The sequence below is a fragment of the Lycorma delicatula genome, chromosome 10, assembly GCF_047948215.1.
Source record: "Lycorma delicatula isolate Av1 chromosome 10, ASM4794821v1, whole genome shotgun sequence".
Classification (NCBI taxonomy): Eukaryota; Metazoa; Arthropoda; class Insecta; order Hemiptera; family Fulgoridae; genus Lycorma; species Lycorma delicatula.
In genome coordinates this window covers 21691939-21700597 of record NC_134464.1, presented here as the reverse complement: position 1 = coordinate 21700597, position 8659 = coordinate 21691939, and positions in this window count along the sequence as shown.

The following is an 8659-nucleotide window of genomic DNA, read 5'->3' as shown; positions in this document are numbered from 1 at the left end:
CTTATGATTACAGATTCGATGAATGATTTTGTGTACGTTTTGTTTATGAAGTTTTGAATTGTAAAAAAAAAAAAAAAATGGACCTTAGTAATTTAACGAAGGAATTTCAAATTAGCATTGTAAAGATAAGGAGATCTTTGTCAATTTTGGAATTACTCGTAAATATGAAACTGTGGAAATTTATGATAATTTAGTTTTTATGCTTGACCGTGTAAAAAAAATCTTCCCACCAATTTATTTTAAATATAACCAAATACATTTACAACATAGTTGTAGATCTTTACCCACGCGGCTAAAGACGCTTTCCGGTTGTGACTTTCCCAACACGTGGCTAAAGCCGCGTTGTAGGTAAGTCCTACAACTATGAGTTGTTTCTGAATCACGGCTTAATTTACGTACACAACTTAATTTAAAATATTTGTTCGTTTATTTAATTCAATGATTCTAACTAAAACGCGCGAGCATACCGCATTTAATTTGCGCGGGTACGGCGGTACTAGCGGTGGTGGTTGGCACTAACTTAACTAATATAATTTTACAAATTACACAAAACAAATTTCGTTTGTCTGGCCGGCAGACTGCTGTAGCCGCGAGACTTAACGCACCAGGTACCGAGTCAACGGGGAGATTGAGTTCGAGACCCAGCCAGACCGAGTTACTTTTTTACACTTGAATCAAGTAAATGAATAATATTTAAAGTAATAATATTTACCGTTCACCTGTAACGTCACAACTAGCAGACGATTACAAAAGTATTTTTTTGGGTGGGGATATTATTTTGAGAAAAAAATTATTTTTGCAAATATTGTTTTTTTTTAATTTTTAACAAATGCGCCTAAGAAAAATGCGACCTTAATTAGGCGAATTATTGAAATACTGAAAGTAATCTGACCGTGTTTGGTCAAACTCGGTCCAGTAGTTCTGGAGGTAAAAGGTGATTTCGAGACCAACATCGAACACACGTACATACGAACATTAACATCGTGAGTATTTGCCTTGCCTTCCGTTTTTTTGGGTTCCTAGGTGTCAAAACGTCAATATCGGAAACCGCATATGTCAAAATTGAACCGATTACAATACTTTCTCTTCTAGAGCTGTACCTCATCTACAGCGCTATCTTGACGGGAAAGTAATTTTTTTTTTAATAGTAACAATATTAGTGACTCAATAAATGTTTTAATAATATTAATTAATTTTTTTTTACATCCTGAATCCTACATTTTCTGCATCTTCATTCAACGAATGCGTAAATGTGTGCTAAATAATTTTCATGGTGCGAGTGGTAACGTCTCGGCTTTTATCCGGAGGCCCCGGGTTTGAATCCCGGTCAGGCATGGAATTTTCACATAAGCTACAAATCATTCATCTCATCCACTGAAGCAATACCTAACGATGTCCCGGAAGTTAAAAAAAAAATCTAGACATAAATTTCATTCATGACTTCTGAACTGTGATTTATTTTGTAGTTTTATATTTAATATCTTTGAGTATTTTGTAATGTAAAGGCTGTATTAAGGTGTCCCTTGATCTATCTACACAAATGCTGGGGCAGTCCATTTTATATCTGTCCATTCCTGATGTTATGTGTATAATGTATTATTAAGTACTGATTGAAATAAAGAATGTATTTAGTAATAAAAAATTTATTTAATTGGAATTTTCGTCAATAATATTAGTAGTTTTTTTATTTATCTAATTTTAAACTTTTTAATGTAATTTTTAAATATCCTCTGTCAAAATATTTTTTTAATTTATTTAAAAATAAATCGTTTTTATTCATTCATAATTTTTTTGTGTTACCATATGTAATAATTAATAAATTAAATTTCGATTATTAAGTTTTTCTTATTTTGAAAACTTTACTCTAATTCTTACATGCCGAAAAAATGTGAATCCAGCATTGTAAATTTTTTATATTTTAACTACTTACATGTTGAACAATTTTTAAGAATCACTTATTTTGAAAAGATCTATCTCTGCGGCGGAGCAGTAACCTCTCGTTCTTTCGTTTAGAAGGACTCAAACTCAAATCCCAGTTACGTTGAGTATTTTTCATACGCTAAAAACTTCCATTAAACACTCCGATGCATAAATTTCGAGCTGTTTAGTAAATTATTATTATTTATAAAGAAAAAGCTGCCAAAAGAAGTTGCAGTATTTTCTAGGTATGGTTATTTTTTCTTATATGATAGAAAAATGAAAGAAGTTACCTAAGGTTTCTTTTGGGGGGGGGGGGTTAATTTATGATGAAATCAAATTATGTGTTTAAATAAACAAAAATAGTTTAAAAAAATGGTATTTTAAAATTTTTATCTCCTCCCCCCTCAAAAATCAGCTCCCACGAAATATTTTTAATTTTTCTACGTTTATTACGTTAAATGAAAGATGTAAAAAGAAGTTCACTGAAAAGTGTACAACCAATAAAAAGTTACCTAAGATGTATTTTTGTAGGTAGGGGATGAATAATGATGAAATTTTATTGTAATATTATTATTTAAAGTGTAAATAAACCCCCAAAAATATGTAAAAAAAACAACAAAAAATCGATATTTTTATACTTTGTTCGGCTCTCCCACCACCCCTCAAAAATGGCCCTCAAAAATTCTATTAATTTTTTATTCTGTTGGCCGTCTTTTTCTATTCTATTTGTTGAAAATTCTATTGTATTTTATTTGCACTATTTCTACGTCTAGGAAGTCATAAAAAAGATATCGGTTAAAAAATATACAGTAAATATAAAGATAGATTTTTTCGATTTATGGGTAAAGGTGAATTTTGTGGTCAATTTTTTAAAAAATTTGTGGTAAGCATGCACCCATGTACTGAGCCATATTTTTGACTGATTACCATATTTTCCTTCTTACAGCATAGCTCTAGAGCCATGATGGCCAGGCTTCCAAATAATTGTTCAAATAAATAAATTTTTGATTTTGGGGGCTCCCTTACTCCATAGAGACAATTTTTAAAGAAGTGATCCTTAGAAAAAAATGAATTTAAAAAAAATCATTTAGAAATATTTAAAAAATAAAGTATAACTTTTATAATAGTAATGAAAAAATTTGATGTGGACAACACATAACTTCCTTGTACCCCTATTAAATTATATATACACATTTTTTGCTGCACTCATTTAAACTTATTTCATGTGAAAGCGAGATACGATCCTTCAATTATTTTATAAAGTGGACAGTTTGCTGAAATATTAGTTGTTATTAACATCAAATATTTATACAATTATTATTCCAACAATCTTACATCAAATATTAGGATAGAGTAAAAGTCCCTTAAGTACTTACTCGTAATACAAGATCAGTATTATTCGTATCTTCGTGAGTTGCTGATTAACAAAAGTTTCAGATTTTCTGGTGTGTTGAATAAATACAATTTAATAATAATTAAACTATTCTGTTTAGTGAACTCCTGTACATTGGTTACAAATGTTAGTTTCGATCTTACCGTGAAAAATATTCAGTTTTTATTATTGAATTATTTGGTGAATAATTAAAAATGAAAAAGAAACAATCGAACAGGAAAAAAAAAGATAACTTGAGAAATATATTTAAAAGAAACGACAAGAAGATGAATATGAAGAGGAAGAAAATGTTAAAATCAAAGAAAGAATAAAAAGATTAAGAGAAGATGATGAATATAAAGAGAGAGAAAATTTAAAAACTAGAGAACTTATACACAAATTAAGATCAGAATTATATCAAACCAAAGAAGGACTAAATGATTGGTAACAAAAAACAAATAAACGAAACGATGATCAACTCCGACTTGAGAGAGAATATTGTCTGAAAATATCAGAGGAGTAATGAACTAAAAGATAAGAATTGTTTGCAATTTATTAAAGATTTGTGCTTCAGTGTATATGTTGTTCTTGTGAGGGTCTACTTTTCAATAATTAAATAAAACTAAATAGAAATTTAACTAGAAAATCCAAAAATAATACTATTCTAAATTATAATTTTCAATTAATATTAAATAATCAGATGTTTCATCAACTCTATTATATAAACTCATACGTAATAATGCTTATTAAATTACATATACACATTTTTAAAAGTATATAAAATATTAATATTATTGCTTATAATTATAATCTAACCAGACTTAAGCTACGCTCGTTTCGCTTGCTAACCTTGATTAATTAAGAGAAATGTTTTGAATATTTAAATATAAGTTCAGTAATTAATTATTAACATCAATATTTCTTGCTGTTTTGAGTTATTTACAAATGAAAAACTTGCAAACTTTTGAGAGGGGGAGAAACGAAAAAGCATCTATTATAAGTTTTTAACAATAGATCAGACCAACTGTCAGATAAAGGACTTCATTAGAAAAATATAATGGCATAAAATAATTTGCTAGTGGATATGACAGAAGAAAATGTATATATTGTCTTAAAACGACCAATGTAAATTAAAACCGATTTATAAGTGATGCCATTAAAATGTAATGCACAAAAAGGTTTCCAAAATATCTCAGCTAACTGAGTTTTCTAATGCGACATTGTAAACGAAGGGGAAGATACTCCGATCCCACTTTTATAAAGAAAGGATTTGTATGAAAACAAAAACGCCTAAGTATGTCCTTTCATGTTGACAAATTTTTAAATTATTTTAATAAATTCGAATTACCAATAAATTTGAATTCTATAAATATTTTGAGTCCACTGTTACTATTGCTTTTTATTTTATTTTTTCAACTATTAAATATAATTTTATTTTTATTCTCGAAGATAGAATCTACTTCATTTTATATATTCTATGACATTTTACGTATCGACTCGACTCATTGCTGATAAATCATTTTCTAAAAGCAATAAAATATCGATTAAGTAACAAATATTTCAATTTTTTTTTCTAAAAAAATGAAATGGAAATGAATTTTTTAACGTGTGAAAAAAAGGTTAAACATTACCGGGATTCGAACCCAGATACAAACGGATGAAAGATAGAAATTTTTAACAAAACCTTACGAAAGTTGTTGAAAAAAAATAGAATCAAAATAGTTTAAACATTAATTTTTTCAGTTTTAATATTAATCGAATTGGTGCGTCCATTTATCTTATTAGATGAAATAATTTGTTTAATATAAAATATAATAGCTAATTTTAGTGACAATAATTAAATTAAAGATTTTTTATAACCGGTTTTGGAATTTTTTTTATAACTTTTATTTTATTACTACTATTTCTGTTATGTCGTATGTGAATTGAAAAATCAGTCTTTTTGCAATACCCCTGGCTAATTGGAAATTATAAATATAATTTAACAAAACTTAACCAACGCTAGCTAGTCAAGGTTAGCGAGCGAAGCGAGCGTAGGTTAAGTTTGGTTAGATTATATTTATAATTATAAGCAATAATGCAAATATATTCTATTTCGTTTTCCAATTAGCCGGGCGCATTTGTAAGTCTGATTTTTCAATTCGCTTACGACAGACATATTTATATAGATTTAATTCCAGATTTTTTACTTGTCCTAATATATATATATATATTGATCAATTGTTAGAATAACAGTAACATAAAATATTTAGATCGCAAATACGTCACTACGTAGATAACAGAAATAAATATAAATTCGCAGATAAAAAGCTTAAACAAATATTTTATTTTATAAATCTTCAGGTAAGATAACCATTTTACAGTATTTATTGTAAAAAACAAAAATAAACACAAAAACACGACGTTTCGATACAAATTCGAAGCATTATCGTGTGATTAAAACACATAACTTAATGGATGATGAACAATATTAGACTGTATATAATGGTGCACTGGCTAATACTCTTCACGTTTCTTATTATCCAGCCAATTGGAAATTTGATAACAAATAATAATAAATCATTCTCTTAAATAATTATTCTTTTATAAAAATAATATTTAAATATGTATAGCAAATGTTCTTTCATCATTCTATTCAAATTAGATGAAATATACTTGCATTCACTCCACTTAACCCATTAATATCCGGTATGTTGATAGAAGTTTTACAATTGAAAGCTTGGATCATTTCAAGAATCAACCTCCTAGAATTATTTACGTCTTTATCCAACATTTTTACTTGCTCAAATTATAATTAAAATTAAAACTGTTTATTTTCTTTCTCATGTTTCGATAATGATGTAATATTACGTTTCCGATAGTTATGCGCCTCCAAACGCTTTTTACTTCCTTGTACTAAGTAAAGGAAGTATTGTAATCGATCGAGAAAAATTTCGGATTTCAACGGGAATATCCATTTTGACCATCCCTAAATCAATTTTGACTAGTTCTGGCGTGACATATGTACGTACGTATGTATCTCGTATAACTCAAAAATGATTAGCCGTAGGATGTTGAAATTTTTGATTTAGGACTGTTGTAACATCTAGTTGTGCACCTTCCATTTTGATTGCAATCGATTGGACCAAAAGTTTCCAAAAAGCCCAAAATCAAACAAATTTGGATTTTGGACTTTTTCTTAACTGCAGTAATAAGCCCTCATTTTTAACGATAAGTGGTACTTATTTTCATTGGTTCCAGTGTTATAGCCAAATTAAATTTTAATTAATGGAAATATTTGGATTTTAAAAGGGGAAGGCACATCTGTTCGAATCAGACTACATCTCCGTTTTTTATTTATTTAAATTTATTGATTTATTAATATAAAAAAATGAAAAAATGAAAAGTTATTATTGAAATACAATTTTATGTACTTTTCATTTTAGAAGAATATGTATATGTAATTTAATAGGTGTACAAGAAAGTCATGTGGTGTCCACATCAGATTTTTTAGATATTGCGTGGTTTTCGCTATATAATGTCCCTTGGCAATCATTAAATTGAATACGTTAGACTGTTTAAGTTTCTCAATTGGTGATTTCAGTTTGGAGAAATAGTGGTTAAAATTATTGAAGTTTTTAAATACCTCTTTGAATTCTTGTTTCAAAACATTCTTATGTTTTTCAGATAAATTTTGGATGTACATTCCATATGAATTGTTGTTATTTATTATATAGTACTTCCATGATGTCACTATTTACATGAATCTTTAGAATTACACATTTCCTAAAAGCTATCACGGAAAATGCTGTTAACTAATTTTGTAAGCTAATTATTTTTTAATAAAATATTTTTTATTATTATCTACGTAGAAATTTATTTGAGATCTAAATATTTTATGTTACTGTGTTTTACATATATATAAAAACCCAACAAAATTCTTATCGAAAATTAGATTATAAATTGTAAAATTGTCTACAATAATAGTTTTAAATTACGCAAGACTTTAAAAGAGATCAACCCACTTTATTCGAAATATTACAAGCAGTATTATTTTTATCTAAATTTGGAATATGTTTTTTGTTTATTTTAATGTATTTTTATTGTAATTAAAATGCTCAGTAAATAAGATATACTTTTTTTAAATAAAATTTAAATATTAGCTATACATATATATATTATTTGTGTCTTAATCGTTAATTTTATTAACGAATTCGGTAATAAAATTTGTGCTCGAGGTAGTAGGGTTTTTAGCTGATAAAATAGACCATTATCTTTTAATTCACCTAAATGTAGCTTTGTAGCCATAAAGCTCTGTGATTTCTGACCGAAATTTTTTTATGAATAATGCTTCCACATATATAATATAGATACATTCTTAATAACATTAGCAAAAAATAAAATATTAAATATTTTACTGTAATAAAAAGTATAGGCAAAGTTGAAATACCGTACTTTACGATTGTTAAAAAATTATGTTTTTATATAGCTATACCCTAAAACATTTTTTTTTCTTATAAAATATTGTTTATTTATAGCCGTAAATTTTAATAGTAAAATATATGAATTTTTTTATTATAATTTATTTGGGTAACGGATTCATTGTGGTTACTCAAAAAGGGCACATACATCTTAGTCAGATTTTTCTAATGATATTTAATCAAGTTTAAATGAAGCTGATTATATATCTTTTCTGAAGTTTCTTTGTAATCGGGTATGCCCCAGAAAAAAACTTAATTTGACTATACATCTTTCAAAATTAAAAATTTTCGACGTCATGAATAAATTATGATATTCTATGAGTAATAAATAGCGTTTATATACATTTAAAAAAACTTAGTGGACTTGAAAAAGGAAAGAGTTTATTAAATTTTCTCTCTTTCTCTCTCTTTTTCTAGATATACAAATATAAACATATATATATATATAAAATATTTTTATATAGGCAGCGTTTCTTTATATAAGTTTTTCTCCTGATAAATGAACTTTTAAATGAAAAACTAGGTTTTTCCAATTAAACAATTTAAATATTTATGTACATTATATATATTATTCAACATTATTTAATAATGAATTTTTATACTTAATGATTTATAGCCAGACGTGTTTCTAATGTATGAAATCATTTACCCACACGCAATTATAAGAGAATTAACTGCAAAATATGATGTAAAAAAAATATATATATTTCCACATTCAGGGTATCCTTAGCTTACACTCGGTAGTAGTTATTGATGCTATTTTCCCGCATTCCTTTTCTTTTTATTTTATTAATACCTTGGTCTCGTGTGTTTTAAGTTTTTTGCAACGGTTTTTTTCATAGATCATCGTATTATTTTATAATTCTGCACAGATTTTGAATAAAATTAAAAAAATTATTCATATCTT